The sequence below is a fragment of the Poecilia reticulata genome, chromosome 2, assembly GCF_904066995.2.
Source record: "Poecilia reticulata chromosome 2, P_reticulata-male-v2, whole genome shotgun sequence".
NCBI classification, from domain to species: Eukaryota; Metazoa; Chordata; class Actinopteri; order Cyprinodontiformes; family Poeciliidae; genus Poecilia; species Poecilia reticulata.
The window spans coordinates 9160753-9187649 of record NC_088831.1 but is presented as its reverse complement, the minus strand read 5'-3'; the positions used below and the strand labels follow the sequence as shown (position 1 = coordinate 9187649).

Below are 26897 nucleotides of genomic sequence, written 5' to 3'. Positions count from 1 at the left end.
CTTTGTTGTACCGCTGCCAACACCTGAGGTAATGATGTCTACCGGCCAAAACAACCAGTTGGGGCTGTCAGTCAGTCGCCATTGATTTTATTTGTCCAAGTGACACCGGTCATAATCGGTAAAAAAAAAAAAATCTGTTCAAATTGGATTTGTTTCTTCTGGCTTTTAAATTTGATAAAAAGCCAGAAAGATCTTGTTAAGTTATTTAAGTAATTCAAAATTCATTCAAATCTTCCCATGCAGAGAGACGTATTGCTGTTAAGTGTCGTCTTACACCAAACGTTCACGTCTTAGCAAACACGTTATTTTACAGACTTGGCAGTAGTAGACGACGATTGACACACACCGACATGAAAATCTGATCATGGAAAGTTGAGTGGAAGGAAAACGTGTTGAAGGGATATTTCGGGGAACCATGCAATATACTGCTGTTTAGTTCATGTCATCAAAAGAAAGATGAAGACCACTATAAAAGCAACCTTGTCCTCAACAATGCTGAGGAATGTTGCAAATTGTTTGCGTCTTACTGGGACGCAAACATAAGATGTAATTCTATGAAATGTAAACCTTGAATTGTTTTCTAGCTAAAATGCAACAATTATGATAAAACATGTAAACTGTTTTATTTTTGCAATAAATAATACAGTAAGTATTTGCATGCTGTAAAACCAGAGCTACTCATAGTTTTTTATTTTTTTATTGCAATGCCTTCGCTTTGCTGTGAAAAATCATGAAGCTGTTTGTTTACAGTTCTGTATTGACTAAGTATTGAGTGCACACTCTGGATGTTAGATAGGTACAGCATGGTATTTTGTTTTCAGAACTTATTTTTTAATGGTATGATGTAACTTTTGACTTCAACAGAATCTGAATGTTTTGTTGTTCTTTTTCATCAGCTGTGAGCAGAAAAAATCTAATTTAAAATATTTTTTCCAAGTGTATCACTTTTGGTGTAATTTGTGTCATAAATGTAGCTTTTTGAACTGAGCTACTAAAATAAATATTCCAGCCTCTGGCTTCATTTGTGCATTGCTGCTATAATTATAATAGCATTTCACAGTCTTTTGGTAAAACTAATTTTTTTCAAAATCTGTATAGATTACACATTGCCATATTATTTCCAATTACCGCTCTCATTGCATAGAGGAAGCGGAAGAAGCTAATTCAGGCTAATACGCCAATCCTTTGTAGAAAGCTAGCATTCATTTGGTACATTATTGAAGTAAAAAAAAAAAAAAATTCCAAACCAGTAGTTTGGCGTCAGAGTTGAGCTATAGACAGGAATAATGGATTGCCACCAGACACAGTGCTGTTTCCTGGGAGTGCTTTAGAGCTGTTACTCACCCACTCCCTAAAATTTCCGCATTACATGTTCAGTCCCCGGCTCACAATTATGCAATATTTATCTTTGTCTTTTTTTTCTCGGAGACGAAAACAAAGAAGTGCTGCGAAAAGAATTGTCAGACTATCTGCCTTTTCAGTGCTTCTTCCTAGTCTCCGAGTAGATTGGCTCTAATTTTAGATTCTGTAATTACCAGCTGAAATTTACTTTTTAGCAAATCAACAATTTTAAAATTACATATACTTGACTTTGTGATTGAGCCCCAGATGCACCACCAACTGAGTTCATTACAGCTGACATATTTATTTATTTCTCTTTTACATAAAAGACTGACTCCTCATTAATTGCGGCAGGTTTATGAATTCACCGACAGAGCGATGACGGAGACACTTCAGTGTATGTCTTCCCTGTTGAGCTGATGACAAGAAATTAAAAGTTGATGCTAGACAAGGATTGCAGATGGAACTCTTGTGTTTCGTGAGATATTGATGCCTGTCTTGGAAAAAAAAAAAAAGAGAAGAAAATCATTGCAGGCTCTGAAACCTAACGCTGCATGACTCCATTTGCTCTCCCTGATTTTTTTATTTTTTTTGTTTGTTTGCGGAATACAAAAGATGTTCAAAACACTTTCAGCACTTTCTGGTGAAATGTAAACTCAGGCAACGTTCAAGATGTCCAACGAGGTTGGCGCGGGGCGCGAGGTTGACCTTAGAGTTTGCAATCTATAACTCTCCGGCTGCTCTGCCCGACAGCGTTCTGTTTGTTACCTGAACTTCAGCTTGACTTTCTGAAGAAGCTGCAAAGTAAGAAAACGGACCAATCTCAGCACCAAGAGTTTGCTGCAGATTTAGTCCAACAAAGAAAAAAAAACATAACATGGGTTTGCAAGCTATTTAGAGCAGCATTCAAAATGTAATTAAATTGAAAAACTAAAACTACAGTCAGTTGTATATTTTAAGCATTTATTTCTGTTATAGCCAATGTAGAATCTCTGAAAATTACATTACTTTTGACCATGATATGGAATTAAACAAATAGCTTGGTGTTCATAGTGCTGTAAGCAATCACAACGATGACGATTTATGTGGAAGGAAAAAGCTTGGTAAAAAAAATAAGAGCACAACCAGCATGGACAATTACAATCTAGAGAATTTTGAAGCAAAGTCAATAGAATAGATTGGAGGAGATGAACTTAGTGTGAACATTAGCTGGAGTTGGTCACAAAGGCTACGACTTAACTCCCAGAGCGAGCAAATCAATACAGGAGCTGCATCCCCGTGTACGAGAAAGTTTCTTGTTATAACGAGATACGAAACTCTCTATAATGAGACTTATATATCATTAAAACCAAAATATGTTCTTGCTTAAGCGAGGATGGTCATAGTTGTAAAGCGGTAACGCCTTGTAGGATGATTGGCGTCTAGGAGAACAAAGTGAGAAGATGGAAAGTCTCATTATTACATTTTTTGACAACATTCTAATCCGTCAAGAGGTATGCATTTCCACGCCGAGAAGTGACAAAGTAATCCTGCGTCGTTCTAACGAGATATGAAACTCATTAAACTAGAGAGCGTCTGGTGTTAATGAGTTTTATATCGCTACGAAATATTGCTCCGGTATTTATTTCCTAGCTCTGGCAGTTAAACGCTCCCATGGCAACTAATGCGTTTCCTGTGTTTACCAGAAACAAAGCCGGAAGCGTCTTCCCAAGCACTCTGTTGGATACCCCAGTGAGCCAATCAGACCTAAGCAATACCGATCATCTGTGGGGTATTGTCAAGAGGAACGAGAGACACAATGAGCGTTAACCTGTTTGGAGGTCTGCAGTTAGCTATTTTCAAGGAAATTGTAACACCAACAGAAACCTTTTATGTCCTATTGTCTGGACTTGGAAATATCATGGCATCTACTATTTTGGGAAGCTTTTGCGATTTCAAAAGAATCGTTTCTGACACAGCAAGTCTTCATGTTTCTATGTTTGTGAAAAAAAGTGCAGACTTGACAAATTTCATTGCCTGCAAAGCAAGAAGGCAAGGACAATTTCTTTACTTTTGCTGTACTCTATAAATATTTGGCTTTGACACCAAGATGAATACGAGCAAACAGATCAGCATTTATGCTTTCATTCTACCTTCAGGACTATTGTTTCTATTATATATGCTGGTAAGCAAAAGCGGAAGAGGCAATGCGACTAAATTTCCCTGAAGTGGACGTAACGAAATTGTAACTTTCAACAACTTTCAAACCTGGATCATAAGATTCACCACCTAAAAAGTATTTTGTGGTGCTTTTAGTGTAGCAATGATGTATGAGTGAGCTTCACATAGCTTTGGGTTTTCTGAACCCAAACAAGAATCACAAGGGTCACTGTTTTGGGAGTTGAGGCATGTAAGGCCATTAGGCTATCATCTACCATAGAAACACTCCAGGGTCAAAGAAAATGTGACCTATTGGGGTCCCAGAGTGTGTTTTCTGTGAGAAACTTAATCTTGAGCTGATATAGTGTTGGGCTAATCTACTTGTGTGAACCGCAGGGCAAGTGTTGTACCTTACAAGAGTCCTTTGGGAAGAGCCCACATTATTTAGCCTAACTCCTGCCCCCAAAACACTGCCCCAGTGGGGCTCAGGTTAGGTAAGTATATACATCCCAAAACCCACCTGGCAATTTCTGCTGGCCCATTGTGACCTGATGGATGTTTGAGCGAGATTCTGAGAAGGGAATTGGAGATGATATCATTTGTAATAGCCCCCCACCCCATCTTCCCTTGTACTTGTTGTAGACAGATGTGACACTGGCAAGTCTTTTACAGCTTCTAACAGGTTTTCCCTCTTCCGCTGTGCTATATTTAGCTTCATTCATTTCACCATTGACTCTGGCTAACATCCCTGTTAGCCAGGGATGTTGGTGTAGTATAACCAGGGCACTTTTTTTCCCCCTGAGTATTTCTTTTAGCCATTCTTTTTTTTTTCTGCCACTGTTACATAATAATCAGATCTGTAGATTACAAGATTAACATGATGGGGCATGTGCCCTTGTTTGAGCTGTGGATCAATTTCAGTTCGCACAGGCAGACTATTGAGTAATTCACTGAGATCTGAAGGCATTTGGTTTCACTGGATTTTTTTTATAGATGCATCAACATAAATAGGACTGAATACACATCAACACTTTCAGACTGTTTGCAACACATTTAAATAAGCGTGCACCTTTTTCTCGCCATTTCACAACAACGCGCTGTTTTGTTTTGGTCTGCCACATAAAGTCCCAACAAAGTGCACTGAAGATTTTTCTAACAGGAGTAAATATGAGAGAATGCCAGGGGGAATACGTTGTCCATACGTCAACAGCAGAGTTCCCTCACGCAGCGGTTGCTAAGTTACTATCGTAAAGCTACTGTGCATTCTCGTCCCAAAGTGTCCAAACTATTGAAACTGTGTTTACACTGAGTGGTTTCGTTTTTCTGAATTCTATTTGTTCCTTTCCCCTGCCTCACTTCCTGCTCCAGGGCATGTATCAGGGATTATGCTGATACCGCTCCTTCTTGAAGTGAAGACTGGATAAAGGTTTGGAGATGATTACTATTCAGGCCAGAAATCACCCACTTGGACAAAGAAGCAATTTATCACCGCATTGCATGCACTCCTCCGAGGGAGCTGGTCCGGAACACGGAGCTGGTAAAATTTTACAGTACAGCTGACATTTACTCAACTTGGATTTACTTATTTCTTTTTCCCCCCCCCTTGTCTCCTCTGAGAAAGACAGCGTCTTGTGCTGTGATTTTTGAACCTGTCAGTTAAGACACGTCCTCACCCCACAGCTTCTTCTCCTTTTTTTTTTTTATACCTCCGAACCCGTCCTCTTAAACATGTATCAGTAATGAACACAGCCAGGTCCCAGGAGAGCACTAGCAGCCACAGATGGGAAGGAGAGACGCACCAATTAAGCAGGAAGGACATCAATGTGTGATATATTGTGAGCATGATGGAGCAGGACACGAAAGTTCTACACACTGATCTAATATTACGTCTCTGCAGGGCTCTCGAGTCTAGCCAGCTTGCAGTAGGTAAGCCAATTCTTCCTCTGCGGATACAAATGCCATATAAAGCGTCCCCCCGTTGTTTGGGCGCAGCCGAGAAACTCCTCATCGCCGAGGCTTCTTGTGTTACTGGAGACTTGTGGGATATGTTGATAGATTCTCCACATTCCTTGCTTTGGTGCCTGAAGACCTGCGGTTCCCTGTTATTAAAAAAAAAAAAAAGAGGAGAAGATTCATACATCTGTGGCAGAGCAGCTGATGTATGTTGAAATGTGTTCCCCTTTTATTTTGTCAACCCTTGTGATTCACCTGTGGCTATGCCGTTATAGATTTTTTTTCCCTCTCTGCTTGCACTTTATTACTTCTCGCAGGAATCCAGGCAAAGAAAAGCAGGATACATATTGTTTCTATAAAGAAGTGCTCCACGGGGTAAATCTTAACTGTCAAAGTATACTGACTTTAATCTATTTCTTGCTTCCTTAGACTTTCTGAAAGATAGTTGGGGCATGTAGTCTATATACTGTAATAACCCCCCCTTACGTCTGCCCTGGGAGGTCATGTTTATCTACCTGTAGGTCAGACCCGGTGAGGTGGGCCCTGTCAGTGCCGGTGTACAAAACATGACCTCTAACCATTAAACATCCCCTGTGTTAATCCTCTAAGTAGAAGGGAAAACTCCTTAACACACTTTTTTTTTTTATTCTCTGTGGAAAGGTAGGATTTATTTGCTACTTTGTCGACAGATAAATCTTTGGCTTCCTGCAGAGAGGACCTATAAGACACAATCCCATCTGTTGCAAAAGTAGTAGTTGAAGCAACATCGTAAAGTGAAAACTGGAAAACGTGCCAGGGGAAAATTAAACCAGATTGAACTGGATATAAATAAGTGATTTTTAATCAGCTATAAATATCAAAAATATGTGCTTCACTAAATATTGCTTAAGTTTCTGCTTCGTTTGACTTCATAAATGGTAGTGTGAAGATTCTGATGGATGTTGGTGTTTCTGCCCTGTTGCCCATCCCATACCTTTATTCATATTTGATTCTAAGAAACAGCTCAATATTCAATATGTTTTTTTTTATCTTGTATAAAAGCACTTTGGTTTCTTTGTAATAAAACTCAGAAACAAATTTGCAATATATACCTTGGTTTTAGTCAGTGGCAAGTAAAGTAAATGGCACTCCTGGATTGGCTGCTTTGCAAATGCCAGCCAATAAAATGTCAAGTACCACTGGCTCTAGGAATTTCAGATACTTTATAATGAAAGTATAATGAAACAATATTGCAGCAGGAAGGTAAGAATAACATCTAACTTTCACTATTTTTACACCTTGGTTGTTTTGGTCACTTTCTACCTCACAGTGTTTGGTACAACATCCACAGAGTGTTTCATCCAAGATTTCAATAATTGTTTTTTTTAGCTGATATGGGAGCTTGACGTAACATTTTAAGTTCCTCATAAATAACAAAGTATTGGCCTTCATGTAGCTTCAGAAAGTTTGTAGTGCAGCTCATTTACTAGTTCAACTTTTGTTAAGGGCTTATCAACATCCTCTGGCTCTTCCTCTTTGTCTCATGTGACTTGTAGCTCTAAGCAACCATTTTGTTTTTCATCCAAAGAGAGTTGCAAAGCCTCTACTTGCCATGTGACTTTAGTTTTGAATTTTCAGCACTTAAATGACTGCATGAACTTGCATTTGATAAAATGCAACAGAAGAAACACCATGGATGTGATTCCACAAATCTTAACCAGACATCAAGCAACTTGGACTCTTTGTCTCTTCGATGCTACTCCACAGTCTAAGTCTTTCATTTCCAAATAAAATTGAAGGGACTGTTTGCTCATTGAAAAAAAACCGTCAGCAGTCTTTCCCATGATGCGGGCCGTAACATAGCCATGAGGAAATCGTTCAGTTTAAAAAAAAAAGGCTTTTTCAAAGGTGTTATGTAATCAGATTTTCTGAGAAACTCACTTTTGCGTTTTGCAGCAAGAGCGCAAAAGTGAGTCGAACCTACTGGCTGCACCTTTACTGTAGCATGTGTAGATAATTGTTTCGGCTTGATTGGAGCGCACCAGTGGGGCGCCTGTCCAATCAGCCAGGCTCATAGGTGGTCTAAAGAGGCAAGAAAGGTTTGGAAGACAAGAATCCTAAGCACCAATTCAGGGAGAGGACGTACACATACTAATGAACACACTGAAAGACACTCCAACTGATCAAGACGGAGCGATGGGGAATCCAATAACAGCGTGCTCTGCAAGAACAACAGCCTGCCCTATAAGACACGTAAAGGCTACCTGAAGTTATTCTCCACCGTCATCGATCCTGGAGGTTTAACAAATATGTGATTGACCGAAATGTAACTGTGCAACAAAAGTATGCTCCTCCACATCTCTGCCTTCAAAGTCTCTCTGCTAATAAAATATTCATATTGATTCTGCCTGGAGGAAAAACCAACCCACTTTTAATGAACACAAGCACTCAACTCATAAGGTACTAAGTAATGATTTTATTTTTTTTTTTTTTCCCATAGCATTTATATTTTTGACGATGTCTTTGTGGGAGAAAAACAGAGCACTAATCTCAGCTTTCTTAAAGAGGCTAATTTATTGAAGTCATGTGGAAATGCATTTCATGTTTTTATACCAAAGATAACCTGAGTGAATGCAAATTAGTGTTTGGGATGACTATTTCAATTATTCACAGAAAAAAGCTACCCAAAATGAGTGAAAAAGTAATTATCCCTCTTATTAAATCTTTTCGTGAACTTCGATTAACCCCACTTATTGGGAAACAGAGTATGATTTAGCCAGACACACCGACTCGTGATTACTTCCAGTTTAGAAAACATTAAGAAATGGCTTCAAAGCATCAGGAACAAGTACGGACACTGATGGATCAAAGAGAACGTAGGAATCAAAGGTTTTTATGTGGTTAAGTCAAAGTCTGGTTTCACATCTAATTGAGATTCTGGGCTTGAGCAAAATTGAAAATCCTATGCAACTCAGAAAATAGAGCAAATAAGAATGAATCAAATATCCTTCATGTGTGAGGGGGGAAAAAAAACAGAATAAATCTGAAAATATTTTTTCACAGCACTTTATATCACTAGGCGTCCCACGCTTACAGCTAAGTTCATATGAATAAAATGCCTGTTGGTTATTAAAATACTCATCTAAACATGAGCGTTACTTTTACTCATGGCGATGAAAGAAAGGGTCTGATGACTCACTGCTCAGAGACTAATTGTGAATAATCAGAAAACAAAGGAAGGAGAAAATGAAATAATCTCTCCTGAGCTATTTGCGGAGCTAACTCCCTGTTTAGATTGCGGCCTAGGTCGCTTAATAATGAAGCTCTTTTAGTCGAGCGTCCCGGTGACACTCTTGTGATATCTTCCCCCGTCTCATGGTTAATCGTAGCGTCAGCATTACTGACGTCAACCAAGCAGGACTCGACAACAAACCCCGGCGTGTAAAAGAAAAGCGATAGTCCCAGGACTGCTACACTTTCAGATTTAACACCTGGAATGAAGAACCTGGCACGAACGAGTTGCATGTTCGTTTCTCGATACAGTCGGTTGGTTGATGCGCCCGCCCCCGAGGCATTCCTACTTTTCATTCCTGCACAAGTTATTATTCAAATTGCTGCGTTTGCACGCATGTACGTGTTTACCTTGCATGTTGGGACAAGATGGGGGTTCCTGGTAAACAGGATGTTTTTGATCAAGAGACATAAACCACTGAGTCATGAGAACCACTTGAGAGTCAGTACATAACCGACCTTCTGGCACTCCAACAGCGTGTCATCTTAAATAAGACTCATTTATAGGGATTACAAAATAGTCCTGTTTTAGAGTATTATGTTCTTAAGTAAAAAAAAAAAGAAAGCAAACTTAGACTTTTTAACTTAGTTGTGAAAGGGTAAACGGAAAAAATTAAACAAAATCAAGCATTGAAGTTCTACTTTATCAGGTTGTATCCTCGACTGAACTGTTAGTATTATCCCATAGTACGTGTATTTAAAGCATGATCTTTTTTTTTTTACTATTTAGAAAGCCAGGGGGCAAAAGGTAATTATGGAGTATCTGCAGGAATCCAGATAGGAGACAGAAGAATCTATTGATGGGACGACCATTAGTCATGCATTCCACAAATCTTGTGTATTTGAAAAAGTGGCTGAATTGTTGAAACATGGTCGTTATAAGTCCAGAATGCAGTGATTCCAGAAACCAAATAAAGCATCCAGCAAATTCGGATAAGGGTGCTCCAAAAAGCAAACATAAAATTGGGAGCATGTTTGCAACATATTTTTAGTTGAAAAAGAGAAGAAAAAAAACAACTAGAAAAGGTAAACAGAAAAACAAAGCAAACGAAATGAGGGCAGTTATTTTATATCTTCCAAACAATTGTGCGTTATGTTATATCTTCTGCATGCGACTCCTATTATCTTAATAAAATGAATCCCATCAATCACATTGTTTGTGATCATAATTCAACCACAAAATATAAAAATATATATATATTTTTTTAATAATTTATTTTTGATAGGCCTTAAAGCTCTAAGCTTCCTTTGTTGATATAGAAACAAAAGTCCCTCATCCCTCAAGGTCTCCAAATCTTTTAAATATTTTTGACAACTTCCTGCTGATACCTTAATTTTCTGCTAGATAGCCACAAGCGCCCCCTCCATAACAATGGGTAATTATAATTTCCCCGCTGCTCCTCAAGAGGTGTTGCCTACGATGAATAGACCTTTCATTAATTAACTCGTCGGACCACAGAAATGACCAGGCAGTGGACAGAGCCGCAGCTCGGGAGTAAAACTCACGTATGGAAGAACATGGCGGTTGAGCAGAAAACGTTTAACTTCAGGTCATCGTTTCGACTAGGAGTTTGTAGCTTTAGACTTCAGGGAGGAAACGTAGCCTATTCCATCATTGAGTTACTTTTAGGAGATATAAATCCTACAGCCTGTGAGTGTGCAGATTTTCAGTAGGAGTATGAAGAAGTTCTCCTGCCAACAAATACAGATTTTAAAGGTCACCAGAAGTTGATATCCTACAGCTAAACTAGCCATTAGGACACAGATCTACACAACTCAGAAACTTGCCACAAACTCCCACATATCATGACTTCTTAGAAACACCAGGATATATTTTTGTCCAATAGATTCTTAAAGAAATTGCCTAAAAAATGCAAACTGAGGATCGTCCCCTTATTCCTGACTTAACAAAAAGAGAACTTCTTTGGAAATATCAGTCAGCTAGGCTGCTGTTATATACAGTATTTACAAGCAAAAGTAGTTTAGAGCCTGTGGAGAACAAAATCCACGAGGGTATGGTGTTCTCACACACACAGTGTGACAACACCTCCACTTCAAACAGAAGCTGTAGAAAGACCAGAAACTCGCAGCTCAACTATGCAAACTAGAAATAAAAAACGTCGAATGAAATTAAAAAAAAAAAATGTAGGTGACATATTGGATCAGAAGGTGAGCCGTCATTGAATGGTTTTCATGGAAAAAAAAAATTGCCTCTTCTTAGTAACTGACATTTTTATGACGTGCCAAACTGATTACTGTAATTTGTAGAAATTGGAGCGTGCCTATAAAAGAGGACGGTTGATGCTTAGCAAAGTTCTCTTAGTTTAATGGGAACAATTTAAAACGACACTTGGATGTAACTGTATTTCTAAAATAACATTTTCTTTTTGTTTTAGACGTCACAGATCTAAGTGCATCAGTACTTCTCTTTTTGCTACATTGTGGTCAGACACCTATAACATTAAAACATAATTTAACTGACTTATTTTCATAATATTTGCTCCTTTCTGTTCATTTAAATGTTTCAAGAAAACCTTTGTGGAAAAAATCTTGATCAACCAGTCAACCATCCGTCAGTGCGGTAGATTTAACTTTTCCAGACGTCTTCCCAGCGTGTGAGAACGCACCGACAAGCAATTTCACATCAATATTTAGAGGAAAAAATCTTATCACACATCATGTTTCTGTGGGGCGTCTCTCCTCGTTCGTCAATACATTAGTGATTCTGACAAAACCCCAGAGGCAATGTTTAGGTGAGGTTCTGTGCTGCGGAGCAGGAATTCAGATTAACCCTGAACAAATGGTCTGTGGGAGTTGCGCTCTCTCAAACTACAAAAATAAAGCCCAGACAAGTTTCAGACGTTCAAATAACATCCAAATAATTTTTAATTCAGAAAAATGGAGACACGCTTGGAATCGAAAGGCGATTTTACACCCTCGTTACTTAACAAAAGCACGTCGTAAAGAAAGTAAAACCCAAAGTGATCAAAATTCCTCTTGGTTCATTAAAGCTACTATTTTTGATTCACTAATTTTCAACGTAAAGAACAGACTGACAGCTGATGAAGCGCTCATTGAATAGATATAGGGGTTTTATATGCGGGAAGTGATGGGAAGGGGAGTGATCTTTGGCATTTTCTGTTTTATTCACTATCCCACGTGGACCCTTGACTTTTTTTTTGTTCTTTTAATCAAAGTGAAAAGGCTACAAAGCTCACTGCAACACTAAAGGAATCTACAAGCAGCAGGAAACCAAATCTCTGCGGCTTTTTCCTCTCTATTTTTCTGCATGTTTATCATCACACTTAAGTTGTTGAATCAAAGAACACCAAACCACTGAGCAGCTTTTACAAAACAGATATTCTCACTTGGTTTACTTGAAGATCATCACAGAAATCTTCAAGAAAAATAATTATTTAAAAAAAGGGGCAATACTTCGTACATAAAAAATACCCAAATTTATGACATTAAGAATTAATGATGCAGCAGATGTCACATCTATATAAACACGATTACTGTAAGGTTATGTGGAAATGACCAAATATAATAGTTATTTCTGCTTCCTGTTTGGTTTGACCTGATGAAACAGACTGAGATCTTAGACAGGGCAGCACAAACAGTGATTAATTTTTTGGCGAGTTATTGCCGTTTCTTCCACATAGGCTCAGTTTTGGTTTGGGAAAACTTTACGTTTTCAATTCAATGTTTTGAAAACTGCATTTTGTATTCACTCTGCATCTGATCTTATTTTTCTTTTATGATTTCGGAACAGATTATGTGGATTAGTTAGAATTTAGAGAAGTTGTTTTTTTGCAAAATCTCACTGGCCCACATACTGATGAAAAGGAATCTGCTTGTTTTGACTCAAGCCTCTGCTGTCATAACTCTGGTCTTTGCAAGAAAAGGTCTTGCTTTTCTTTGGCAGGTAACATTCGGCCCACCGTCACGCGCACAAACGGCAACATTAACTTCAGCCTCGAGGCTGGTAGGTGTGACGATTTGTGTTTTTGTGTATTTATTTCTTGGTTTTTCTGTGTTCTGTTCCCCTGTGAGTGTCTGTGATGTCCTGTCCTCCATGTTGATTGATCCCAGCTGTGTCTAGTCCCCTGGTTACCCTCCCTGTGTATTTAAACCCACCTGTTGTCTTAGTCCCTTGTCGGGTCCTCGTCTAATGTCAGTTGTTGCTTGTGGCGGTTCTCCAGTACAACTGTTTAAGTCCTGGTTAGCTTGCTCTTTCGTCAGTTGCTACCGGTATCTAGCTGTGTGCTATTCTCTCTGCTGTGCCGCCTGTACTGGACTGTGTTTGAGCTTCATCATTAAATTCATCATTTTCTTCACAACCTGGGTCTCAGCGTTCACTCTCACCATCACCCACAGCTCATGACGGTAGGATTTCTTTTCCCCGCTGATACCGAAGATGTTTGAGATTCTGAATCTTTGCAACTAAAATCTGGAGATTAAAAATTTATATAATAGACATACCCAACAAGAGTTCAGCCCACAATGAAAACCTCTGCACAAAAGCTACTTAAAAAAGTAAAAAAAAAAAAAAAATGCAGCAGAGAGGAGAATTTGTTGAAGCAAATGAAGGCAAAACATTTGTTTTTGTTTTTTTTAAAACCAAGACTGGACTGTATAGAGGATGAAACATGAAAAAGCTATTTAAAGACTTAGCAGCGGGGGAGGGGGACGGATGAATGTGTTTTGCTGCTTATGCGAACCTCAGACCACTGAGTTTCCCTGCTGCGCTGCGGGAACGACCGGAGGGGTCTGGAGACGCACGACTCTAGGAGATCAGACGGCACATCAAAGCAGCAGCGGAACAGGAAGGTGTCACAGGCTCAGAGGCACGACCTGAATTGTAACCCTTCGCCCATGTAACGCAGCAAAGCCACCTTCAAGGCACACGAGCGCAAACAGGAAGTGAGGAAAAGTTGAACCTGGCAGTGGGAAGACAAGAGTTCTGGAGCTGCCGTCGGAATACATTAAAGTTATTTTCCATCGTTTCCCCACAGTCGGCGAGAGGCCCGTCTCCTCTTTGCGAACACCTCGCGCTTTCGCCCGGGTGTGTTTGCTCGCTTCCTCCCGCAGAACCGGCGACGCTCAACGGAAGAGCTTAACTGGGTCAGCTTTTACGTTTCAACTTCTGAATGCTTTAAGCTGGCAGCCGGGGCCTTGCAGGACCACGCCGCACCTCGGGGGAAAAACCTCCACGGAGCGTTGGCGGTGTGGACATCCCGACTGTGCAGCACTCTCTGCGAGGAGGGAGAGGAGGGGAGGTAGTATATCACAATGTGCAAGCAGCTTGTCAAATTCTCTTGGACAGGAGCTATAAATTGCGAAGGTCCCTGTAAACATGAGCCAAAAGGTGCCTGGCAGGCCTTCCACTGTTATGACACTTGAAGGGGAGTTGTCATGCTATCTTCCTTCCCTTTATTAGTACAGCCCACACCTGCTAAGCCCAAGCCTGTCCTGTCTCCAGTTCTCCAGAAATCTGGGACATAAACTCTCTTGAACTCTTTTCCTGATTTTGTCGTATTAAACCCCACAAACCCTAATGAATATTGTTGTGATTTTATGGTGATAGAACAACACAAAGTAGTGCAAAGTTGTACAAAAAAAAGTATATCAACCATTGCAGAACAAAGTTTTCCTGCAAGTTCGTCTCCTTTTGAAATGGTTCAATGGACTCCACAGATTCTGAATTCAATTAAGTGAAATTGGGAAACGGTTTGCAGGGCGCCAACGGTTGTTGACCAATTTCGGACACTACTGGTCAAATCGCAGCTCAGGCTGTACTCATTGCCCCAGCTGTAATTCTTGACCAGCATCTACTGCCTTTTTCCCACTGAGCTGCATGGCTCAGATCATTGCGGCTCGGTATCTTAGTTTGTTTCCTTTATTTCCAGTTTGTTTCCAGCTCATAGAACTGACCTGCACTGCACATTTCTTGAGCCCCCCTTCTGTTGTAGTCAATCACTTGTACAGCCCATTTCAGCAACAAGGCAGTCCAAGTGCTTTACATCATAAAACCATCATACAGTCATCAATTATGAAACAAGCAAGCAATAAACATCCATTTTTGTCAAATGTAGGTCTACAGTACAAAGGTACAGTTCTGTTAGGATGGAGCTGCTGGCGTCACTTAATGATTGAGTGACAAAAAAAAAAAAATGCTTTACCCCAACTGCCAGTGAGAGTCCAGGCGGAAACCCTCAACCTGGACACATTGGACCGTAACATGGTGTAATGTTTATAGCTGTACCATATTGAAATGTGAAAACTTAGGAGCTAAAAAAAAATTTAATGTTTTGCTATGTAAAGATAAAGTTGGCAATTGGCAGCAACATTTCCACACCGTCTCAGTTCCAGTTGGCGACATGGGGTTGCTGCCGATGCGTTGGCCATTTTAATTTTCCTTCTTTTACTATGTATTGCCCTTGAATTGAAACTTGGCCCAATTTGAGTGGATTTCTCGCCCTCGGGCCAAGAAAATCCATTAAGCGCTTATTATACGGTGTGAACGTCAGTGCTAAAATACATCTGTTGTTCTAACTTACCAAACAACTTCTTTCTTACCCAATCTTGTTTTTTGTTTTGTCTTTTTCTTTACATTTTCATACAAAACAAATTTTGCATTCATTGCCTGTGATGAGTTTTCATGCTTTAAATCAGATATGAGAAGCTCCAGATGAGGCTTGTGATTGAAACCTCTTATTTTGCATAAAGTCTGATACTTTATAGAACTATTTCCAGCTCCTTTTTACTCTTCTATGTGTTTGGAGGTGCATCTCTTCAAACTTTTCACACCTGGAGCCAACTTAGCAGTCAAATTGTCACTTTCTAGCTCTCTAGAGATTTTAAAATGGATTAAGTTTCAGGCCACTGGCTGTACATTTAGCACCATTGTCCTGCTTAAAGGCGAGCATCTATCTCGGCCTCAAGTCTTTTTCTTGCTTCTGACATTTTTTATGTTGCCTCGTTTTTTGTCACATCAACACAAAGCAGCTTCTCTGTCCGACACGCTTGAAGGTGGGACGGCTGTGTTCATAACATTAAGTTGTGTGAAAGCCAGAAGGTTCAGTTCTGATCTCGAACGCCCTGGAGCACCTTCTATATATTTGCTGAATCCCCTAGATGACTTTGGCAAGCAGCTTGCTCATTCTCCACATCTTTGTTTGAGGGGGAAAAAAACATATTCTCCGTCTACCTTTGTTATTATTCACTACGTTGTGTCTGACACAAGAATTCAAGAGTCGAATGACATTTTTTAGGGATTTATAGGTTTTAACATGGCAAAATGTGAGGGTTCAAAGTATATATGCAAGTGCTGTAAAATGTTGATCAAATAATAAGAACGTCAGCTGATGAGCATTTCTAACGGTTCAGTCGACAGCATGTTTATGTATTCTGATAAGAAAACAGAGTACGGCGTGAGAAACCACACATGAACCGCAAGGCCGTGTAATCGTTACACAAAGAGACCGAGGCGAAACGAGATTTCAACATGAGATCCTCTTGCTGTGGGGCAAAGAGGCTCTGCCTCATTAAAATAAAGGGCATATTTCATCATATGTTGGTTCCATAAAACTCACAAATCTTGACAGTGTTTACATAAATAATTCAGTCAGTCTTTCCACTGTCTTTTAAAGCAGGTGATTCATTTTAAAAAAGGTGCTTCAGACGTTGACTGCATTTAAAGGCAAGTCTTTATCAAGCGTTGCACTTCCTGCTATGGAGTGAACTTGTTTGAAGTGTCAGAGTCCAAAATCACTTCATGCAAATACAGATTGTTTTGTTGACCAATAGACCTTTTGTAAATTTTTAGGGTTTTCCCCTGAAAGTTTGGTGGTAAGGAAGTCCAACAGTGGCTGACTAGGTTCTCGTCTTAATTTTTACAGTAAATTTGAGTCTGTAATTATGTGTTATTGAAAGACGGTATTAATAAAATGTAAAACTTTTTTTTTTTCCGCACTTTGCTCAGATTCTAATTATTCTGATGGTAATCATACTTGAAATGTACACATTCACCAAATATTACACCAGAAAATAAACAAGTTGACAATTTTTACAATTATTTGACAAAGATTCATGTGAAAATTCACCTGGATTGAACCTTCACAGGCCGCAGGAGATGCATAACGTGCCTTGGAAGAAGCGATTCGTACACATGGCTGTCATCGGAGATGTTGACGGCAAATGTCATTGTGAAAAGTTCATTTATAAACGAGCCGCAGAGTTCAATAATGGGGCTGGGGAGGAACGGGTCGAGACTGAAGCCCTTTTCAGACGAGAGGAGCGTTCCATTTATCTGATGGCAGCGGAGCCAGCCCTCCTGCTTTGAATGAGCACTCTTCTGCTGCTCTGTGGTGCATTGCAGGGCTAATGTTACTTTGTTAGAACGGCCCGAAATTTATGTATTGCGATGTAAAATGATCTGAACATTCTGTGTTAATTAAATCAAGAGGGTTCGCCTCGCTATCCATCACGCCAAAGAACATTTCATGTAGTCCTTATTCACTTTCTAGAGCCCACAAAAGGGCTTTATTTCATAATGTGGAACCAATCGAGTTGTTTCAGTGACCCAAGTGGACAACTGTTTGGCTATTAAATGTTAAAGCAACGTGGAGCATTTTTTTAAAGTCCTACTCGTCAGAATATGCGGAAATGGTTTTAAAGATCAAAATTAGGAGGAAGCCATCTTTTGATTTCAAACGATGTTCTACTTATTTGTTCTTCAGTTACGGCTGTTTTGAGGAGTGACAACACAGTTTAATTGCTAAGTTGATGTATGATTATAATTTAGGTGGAGAAATTACTCAGACGGTTGCTTCTTCTAACAGCTTTACGAGCAAACTGTCAACCATGTAGTTTCTCTGTTGAAAAAGACTCGCTAATGGAAGTAAATAAATTATCGGGGCGCAACTGAAGCTGACTGAGGCTGAAAAACTGTGGGTTTCATTCAGTGATGGTGGCTCTAACATGGGAGTTTAGGGTACGGTAATGAGCAACAAGAAAACAGGAGGGTTTCCAAACTGATTAAAGATATTTTGGTAATGAGTGTTTTTTTTCTAACATGATGTCCTGGATTTTTGTGTGTTTGGTTATCAGACTGGGAAGGAAATGTGTGCTTTCGTTTTAACTTTCCACAGTGATAATCCACACTTGCTAACTTTTTTTTTTTTTTTTAAAAAGCAAAATAACAATTTTCTTGGTTTTCCATCTACTAAGTTGATGTTAGATTGTATTTTTTATGAAGGTTTTTTTTTTTTTTTTTTCTATCCATAGAAAGTACTTTTGGTTTGGTATCTCGACCAACTTTAAACTGTAGACTCCACAAATCTGGCATTTCTTGAAGAGTAGCATAAAGTAAGACATAAAATCCAAACATAACATATAACTGGAGCTACAATTGATCAAAGCATCTTAATGTTTTAAGGTGTTTTCACACCTGATGCATTCAGTTTTATTGGGGACCAAAATTGCAACGTTTGTTAAATTTTCAGAAAATTGCAAAAATTGAGTGTACTCAGCTATGAACTAGAACTGGAGCTGCAAAATGTTTACTTTGCATATTTGCTAATGCTAGTTTTGCTTTGCTTGGTGAGTTTTGGGCAGTGAAGCTACCTGATTAAGAATAGACACCAAGAATATCTTTCTTTTAGCATGAGGAAATCATCGTTTGGGTGTCCTAAAAAGAACATAATCTTAGAAAAAAAAATAGAACTTCTCCACCTTATCTTAAAAAAATGATCGTGCCGTCACACGTAGACCGAAGACAGAGGTAATTACGATGCGGGCTTTGGCGCTACATGTAGTAAAGTGTGCACTGATCTTGTGCGCTGATTTCTCAGAGGTGAACTCTGTTTATTCAGACCATAACAAAGGATTAATAAATGTCAGACAGCCCGCTTCAGTCCTTTTCCCCCCATGGGAGGAAAGCACAAAAGGAAAGGGAATGTACGGACAATGGCTGGGCTAACACCTGGGACTGGCGATGGGGTTATCACTGACTGGTTGTCCTCATTTTTTTCTTTTTTTTAAAAATTCTTTTCTTTAACGTTGACTGCTCTAGATAATGGCACTGCACATAAAAGAAAAAGCTGAGCAAAGAGAGAGAGAGAGAAAAAAAAGTAAAGGACCCCCGAGAGACGAGCTCAAAAATTGGACAGTTGTTGTATTCGCAGTGTAAGCTCTCGAGACAAATAGGCTAAAAAAAGAACTCCTATAGACCTACGGGTAACAAAAAATTTTGGAAAAACATGTAAGGCGGGCAAGGGAAGGCACATCCCTTCCTCTAAAACACTAATTAAGGCAGTGTCTGCTGAAGGGATGGTTTTAATCTCCAACAGAGGCGTTTACAGCCGAGCCAAAAGCTCTGTGCCTTTCCGTTGTGTTTGTAAGCCATCTGCAGAGCACATTCCTGCAGAACACACACACCAAACAGTCACTTTATTACTTTGTATTGGTTCTGAAAGCAGTCATAGACATTATCAGATCTAAATTCTGGGGACAGTAAACGTTTCAAGGATTATGGATTTCTTAGAGCTCTTGCAAAAGCAGACAAACCTTATGGGAATCTCTGAGAATAAGCTATTTTTAACATAAAAAAGGTAGGAAAAAGGTAAAAATCAAAGCATAACTTAAGATGATGATTTTCAATATATTTCTTGTGTGTATGGGAAACACATTTGTTCTGTGTTTGGGGCCCACACCAGTTTACAGAGGACGGAGGGATAAGATTTTCACCGTCGTGACAGTTCGTTGTAATTAGGACGCACATGCAGCCTTGTCCATTGGCGAGCCTCAAGTTTCCGGAAGAGTGAACAATTTTTAAGGCTATAAATACTCCCTGAAAACAAAGGACTGGCTTCATACCAACCTTGGCAATGATCAAGAAAAGAAAAAACAAAAATAAAAAATCATCCCTTGGTGTCAATATGCTGATTTTCAAGCAGACAAATTTACACTCAAATGAAAAGACAAAGACCATCTGCCAGCAATGCGGATGCTAAGCATTGTGAGTAAATAAGAAATGTGCTTTCCACATGTCCCCAGAAATGTTCCCACCGTCATTGTGGAGCCACATGAAATGATCCTTTGATGAGATTCGTTTGCAACAATCAGTCAAAATCGATAATGGAAACATTTATCATGCTGTGAAAAAGTATCCACCTCTCACACGTTTTTTGTTTTTTGTTTCAGGTTTTTTGATGTTTGTATATGAATGTTCTGTTTATTAGATGCATTGAAATGCATCTCATTTTAATTTTAGTTTCAGTATTTAGTTTTTGATTAATTTTTCCCCTTTTCAAATGTTGAACATCCTCCTGCAGTCTAAGCCAACAAATATTTGACATTTAACCTCTGATCTCTCCCATATATATCTTTCTGGAGGAAAGTCTTCAAATCTTTACACATTTTTCTGAATGTTTTGTGTTCTACTGGATGAGTTACTGATGTCATTTTGATAGGCTAACTATCTTCATTTGTACTGGAATTTACCGGAGTCCCAAAGCAATCCCTCCAGGAAGCTGTGAATATGTCTGGCAATAATACAATTTCAGTCATAATTAGCCAATTTTTGGATTACGGAATTCTGATTTTGCATTTTGACAGCTGCTCAAGACAAGAATTTTACTTGAAAAAAGTGTTGTGTGCAGCAATTTCAACTGTTTTGCATGACTTTGTTATGGCACAGAATAAAGCTTAAGAATTGTGCAACTTTGACCACAACTTTTTTGCAAAAGCTACTGCAGAATCAGTCATTTTAAGCTGCAACAATCACAAAAACAAATCAGTGAAACATCCTGGAGAGAAGCCGAAATCTTAGAAATGCCATCGTAAACCCTTCCAGTCTAGTAGTTTAAATGTTAATGACTTTGTTCCCGATGTATTGTTTTCATGTGGTGGTAGTAAACCGAAAAAAAAAAAGACAAAATGTTCTCTACATAGACATTTAAACATGACCTTGGTTATGTTCATTAGTGGTTAGGTGCAAGAGGAAAACCACAACTTCCCGAATGGAAACGTATTTAAATAAAAGCCATTAAAAAAGGTTGATGCAAAACACCTCGCAAGAGAAAATGGATGCAGTGGTCCAGGATGGAACAGATTGCCAAATCAAAATCAACAACCTAGTGAGGCTTGAGAATGACTCTGCAAGAAAGGATGGAACAGAAAAAGGTCGTCGGAGGAAATGGGAGCTAAACTCCATCCCCATGTGATAGGAGTGCCAGAACAATTTCCCCCAAGGCGAGCAAGTAAGTTAGTCCCAGTGACTGCAGGCAGCCCTGAGGAGGAATTTCTGTTCATCTTTACCTGTGATGATGTGGCTTCCACACTTGTCACCAGACTTTGAATTATTCAGCTGACCAGCACCAGCTGTCTTCCTTTCTTTTTATTAGTTAGGTTGTGCAACTGTAACCCGAAAATAAAAGTAAAGTGTCGTCAGTGTGGGATGCCGGGAAAGGCAAAAAAAAAAAAAAAAAAAGACCAGAGAGTGGACCGACTGTGTCAAAAATGAGCAAGAAGGTACACATAATAATAATGACACAAAAAGACCAGAAAGAGACTAGGACCTGCAGAGGAAACCGGAGTGCAGCATATAAGGTAAATGCAAAATTGAAAGGTAAAAAAACCAAAAGGTAAAAAAACCAAAAGACGGTGTACCACAGGAAAGGCTTTATATCTATCCATCCATCCATTTTCTTACACCCTTGTCCCTCAGTGGGGTCAGGAGGGTTACTGGTGCCTATCTCCAGCTAACGCTGCGGGCGAGAGGCGGGGTCACCCTGGACAGGTCGCCAGTCTGTCACAGGGCAACACAGAGACACACAGGACACACAACCATGCACACACACACTCACACCTAGGGGCAATTTGGAGAGGCCAATTAACCTGACGGTCATGTTTTTGGACTGTGGGAGGAAACCGGAGTACCCGGAGAAAACCCACGCATGCACAGGGAGAACATGCAAACTCCATGCAGAAAGACCGGGAATTGAACCCAGAACCTTCTTGCTGCAAGGCAACAGCTTTACCAACTGTGCCACTGTGCAGCCCAGGCTTTAAATTACAGACATAAAATAACAGAGATATCTAAAGGCAACTTAAAAAGATAGAAAATCAGAACGGAGGAGCTCTAAGATCATGCAAAGTGACAGAATTATAACTTTAGAATCCAAGCATGGGAAAGGAATGACAGGTCGACAAATTAAGACAGTCATCTATCTCTCGCCCGATGTGAAAATGACAAGTCTGTTGCGATTCACTGAGCTGTCGATCATCTACATCGTGGTTTCAGTCAAGTGTTTTCAGGGCAGAGATTAAAAATAAGGGCTTTTTAATGGTAATATATATTTACAGATGGCTGCTGCCTGTGTTAAAGGTTGATCTGCTCAAAGAAAGGCATTGAAGAAATGTGTGCTTTTTGATCTTAATCTCTGATTATCTGAATTTACTGAGATAAAAAAAAGAAAAAAAAACATGAAGTCACTTTAAGTTTTTGGATTTAGTAAGCAAAATTGACAACATTGTGCATAATTAGGCAAAACTCCATTAACCCCAACATGTAGGTAATATGCACTATACTGTTAATTTGAAATTAATTCACAGAGAATATTCTAGAGTGAGTTAAAAGCACCAGGTGGATACCCCCAGTGAGAAAAATTGACCTCTTGACCTGTAATTATCACAAAAAACTTAATCAGCAACAAGTTGTATTGTAGGTACTAACTCTCAACAAAAAATGCTTTAAGTGTTCACCCTGCGCGTAGCGAGAACTGTGAAATACTTTTCTCATTTTCCAGAAACCATAAGATTTTAAAAGACTGATAATTGCCAGAACAAGAAAATGCGAATCCCAACCTTCAAAGTGTTTGCTAATGGACTTTTTATGCTGATTGTCACAAAGGCATATCCTTCTGAAGTGAACGGACGGGACACGTCAATATCACAACCGAAGAGGAAATGTTTACCAACAGATGCAAGAATGCGTCTTAATCAGCTTTTGGTGTTAATTAGGACTTCGCTCCGCGCACAATTTGCAGTCTTTCGGTCAATTTGTTCCTTAACGTTCCACTGTTTTGTCCAGAAATAAATGGGGTTTTTTCTTTGATGGAGGATTCCTGACGGCCTAATTGCAGCTGTTGAAGTTAATTATGCAAATTTAAGCAAGCTGTCAGCTCCAGGACGCTTTACCGGAGCCGCCGCTGTCAGCTTGTGATGGCGCCGTCAGTTTTCGAGAGCGGACATCTCTGATTTTACACCATCTCAATCCGTCCGCATCTGTATTTCTGGTCACGCTTCGCGGGGACTGCATGCAGATATATTAACGCGTCATTGTTTTATGCCAACTTTTAGGCATGTGGGGCGGCGATGCAGAGTCGCTATTGTTTGTGTTTCAGGTTTTGAGGATGTAAAATTACGGGGTTTGTGCACCGAGGCGTGAGTTATAGGAGTCCAAAAGGAAAAAAAAAAAAAAAAGAGCAACTTTTTAGAGTGCAGTTAGTAGTGCCAAGAATGAAATGTTATTAATTCCATCATAGCGGCCAAAGGGTAAGCAAATTAGGATTCTCGAGTGGATTCCCGTTACTGTGGAATAACGACCTCGCGGCCTCGTGAAGCTCAGACGCAGCTGTAAAATAAACACATAAAACTAGGAAGGTTTGCCATAAATACAAGTCTTTAATCTGTCGATTCTCCCCGCAGCAGCAGACAGCACAGTTCCCCCTCCTCTGCCCCCCGTTCCCTCCTACCGCCGTTTCTCGTAGAGAAACTCAACCCTCTAAAGCTCGCTCAAATTTCATCCCTCTCAAGTTTTGCCTCGAGTCTCATTTTCCCCGTCCTGGGATTGAGAGCTGCCATCTGTCTGGGTCATCCAAAACTTTTGACTCAGGAGGTTTTTTGATCACACACAGTCTCTTGGCTTATTGATATTCAAATAACTCTCACAGGGGGCGGGAGACGGGGAGGGAGGAGAGGGGGGTTTTCAAAGCACCGCTAAAAGATGCATTAGATGAAGAGAAAATAGGGCTCTTTTCTCAATTTTACAAGCTAATGTCTCATACTGGAAGTTTTCAGATCAGAGAGACACTGTGAGAGGGTTTTCATTTCCATTTACGGCAGGAGTCTGAAAGATGTGGGGTAACTCTGGGGCTTGCTCAGTAAGCAAACCGAAATGGAAATATTTATTGCAGCAGTCTTTGCAGATGTTAAATATTTTTTGCTTCTTGTCTCCTCTTTTGTCTTCGCTTTCATATTTCTTTCTCCCCGCCCCGCTTTTGTGTCAAATGTTCCAGCCCAATTCAAGATCAACAGATTTTTTTGATACACATCCACTGCAAACATACAAATTGAAACAGTTGAAGTAAAAAAAAATGCAACTTGCTAAAAATGTAAGAGTTTCCAGACCTTGAGAGCCAAAGTTGCCAAGGAAGTTGCAATAATTGTGGGATGAAACAGCGAAGAAAAAGGCTTTTCTTAATTTTTTTTTTTTTTAACAAAATTGCAATCCAGCCTGGGTTTTCACTGAGCGGAAATTATAACAGTTGTTACGAGGGATCGGTACAAAAAGGTTTTAAAAAGTAAACTTATCCGCCTGCTGTCTACCAGCAGGAAGCTACTTTTATTTCCTTTTCTTCTATCGACGATAAACTCAGCCGTTAGAACATATTGAGTTTATTTATTTATTTTTTCCTCGGAAAAACAACAGTCAAAGGGTGGGAACCAATTTTTTTTTTTAAAGTGTTTTATTACATCTGCTATAGTGAGCAGTAGGGAATAATCTGATTAAAAATAATTACAGTGTTTAAAAATATATTTCTACTCAGGGTTATTACACAGTGAGACTCTCACAAGGTCTTTTCCCTAAATTGTTACCAAACGTGGAGCCATTGGTTCATATTAATTTCAAAATAATAAAAACTACTACCCTCCATTTTATTAGATACTTTTTTAAAAATATCTAAACAGAGAAAAAACTATCACGTCCTTGCCCCTGCTGCCATACTTTCTTATAATTATGTGGCTTGGTAAGTGGTTTGTTGTTGCATGTATCTTAGTCACATTCTGCATCCCGGTTAAAGCCCACCCCTGCTGCTATTATAGCTATGATTATGATTGAAATGAATATCTTTTGTGCTCCAGCCGAATATGTCCTCCCGCGGTTTATTTCGCATATTAGAGTAAAGGATTTAATGTTGCACTTTCTTTTCACCATCATTATCCTGATAGATTTTAAAATGGGAGACCAATTAGACTCATAGTCGGGCGAGCAGTCGGGGATTCTTCACTTATCCGTCATTTCATGTTAACGCCTAATGCATCCTGGATAAGCAACCGGAAAAAATAACTACCGTTTAAATTCAGCTTCTTTTTTTTTTACTCTAACTTTCTAAGGTTTAGTGATTCTCGGGATCCTTATCATGAAAAATAAATGCAACTTTCTGCTAATGAAGCTCCTCCACTCTTTGTACTTTTCCTTATCCTACATTCTCTCTGAAGTACAAAACAATTCTTTTAATCATTTCCCTCCAAAGGAAACTTGAAAGGCAATTTCTTGTGCGTCTTTCTCTCAATATGTTGGTCATTTATTTTTGTGTGTGTAATGAAGTAATTTAATAATTGTTCCACTTCTGTTTTTTATTCCAACATGGCGGGTGCCAGTGTACTTTTTAATATAACAACCTATTTCAACATTCCCCAGGGTCGTGGGTAAGTCCCACGCTTTAAAACAAGTAATTGTACAAGATAGATTGAGTCTACTTTTTACTCTTTCTCCAGTCTGTAAGAATATTCTTTCTATTTTTAAATGGGATTTTACACCATTTAAAGATCATATAAAATGCCCTTTTAATTAAGTGTTTCATTAGTGTGGATTGTTTTATTTTAATCTGAAAACCAGAGAAAAATTGTCCTGGGTGACAGTATAGTTGGATGGAGTATCGGTATTGTCTTCGGTCGGCACAACATGTCCCGTCTAGCTCCATAACAAAGCTACATAAAAGTCAAGATTTCCTTTTAACACCTTTTAGACTTCTTTGTATATTTTCTCCAGAGTGCACTATACTGCTTTTATCCTCTCCTCCAAAACCTAATATGTTTGAAATTAAAGGCCTGGAGGGGGGGGATGTCAAGGTCTATTGAGACTTTGTGTTGCAAGACTTTGGCGAAATGTGCCAACACTGCAGAAAAATACCCCCCAGCCCCCGTCCACGACTTGACTCCCGGCATTATTACCCAGGGAGTTGTCTCATGAGATGTGTACATATAAAAGAGCAAACAATGGAGTTTGGGGGGATGGGGAAGAAAAAAAAAGTTGAACGCGACCAGAGTCGGATGAATCAAGGTAGAGCAGCAGATGGCCGATGAAGCAAGTTCTATAGCCATAAAATGCCACAGTAGTCATCTAGTATCTCTGTCTGCTGTGTTCTAGCCGTCAGACACTGGGTAAATTGGATCATTAAGCTAAATACTTACTTATGATGTGCAGTTTACTGCGGCAATCAAAGCTAATGGGTCCCTTTAAGAAACACAAAACTCCTCGGTCAGCATTTTGTTTTTCTTCTCTTCCTTCGTGCAGGTAAATATTTAAGTCACACTTGTGTTTGTGCTCACTATTAATCCTGAAGTGGTGTGTGTTTATGTCAGACAGCACTGAGAGGACCCTGAAGGAATTCAGATTCTGGAAGGGCAATCTCTTCCAAGCCTGCGTTCAGCTGCAGCACTGCCTTATTACCAGCGCTGGCGCTGTTTAGGGGGCAAATGGGGTATGTATGGAAATGTGAAATGACAAAATAAAGTTTCCTTGAGCTGCCCCGTACTAAATACGATTGCTTTCATGTGGTGAGTGGAAATGTATTGCAAAAAAAAAAAAAAAGTTTATTTTTTTGACATTATTTTACTAGCATGTTAAAACTGATTTTCTGTCTCAATTCATTCTTAACATTTCCGATATGTTCCATGGCTAAAACCCCTCCTCTCTTGTCGAGTTTCACTTCAGTTTTCTCAAACTGCTTTCATCAAAGGCAAAAGTCCTGCAACTTTTAGATGCCTGTCTGCATCTCTGTTAGCAGTGAGTTCTAAACAAAGTCGGCATGAATCGGGGCAATAATTTGGGAAGAGCTCTGATGTTCTCTGCTTGTACCATTGGACTGCCAGTTGTTCCATCCAGTTGACGCTGTACGCACTCT

General features: G+C 39.5%; 1 long non-coding RNA gene across 1 annotated transcript in view; it reads right to left on the bottom strand.

Moving 5' to 3' along the window:
* Window positions 1–4273: 4273 nt before the first annotated feature.
* LOC145555292 (uncharacterized) overlaps window positions 4274–26897 on the bottom strand; it is a 31628-nt gene continuing 9004 nt past the window's right edge. The window contains exon 3 of the long non-coding RNA XR_014091404.1: window positions 4274–5579. This is a non-coding gene — a long non-coding RNA (uncharacterized LOC145555292). The remainder of the gene's footprint in view (window positions 5580–26897) is intronic.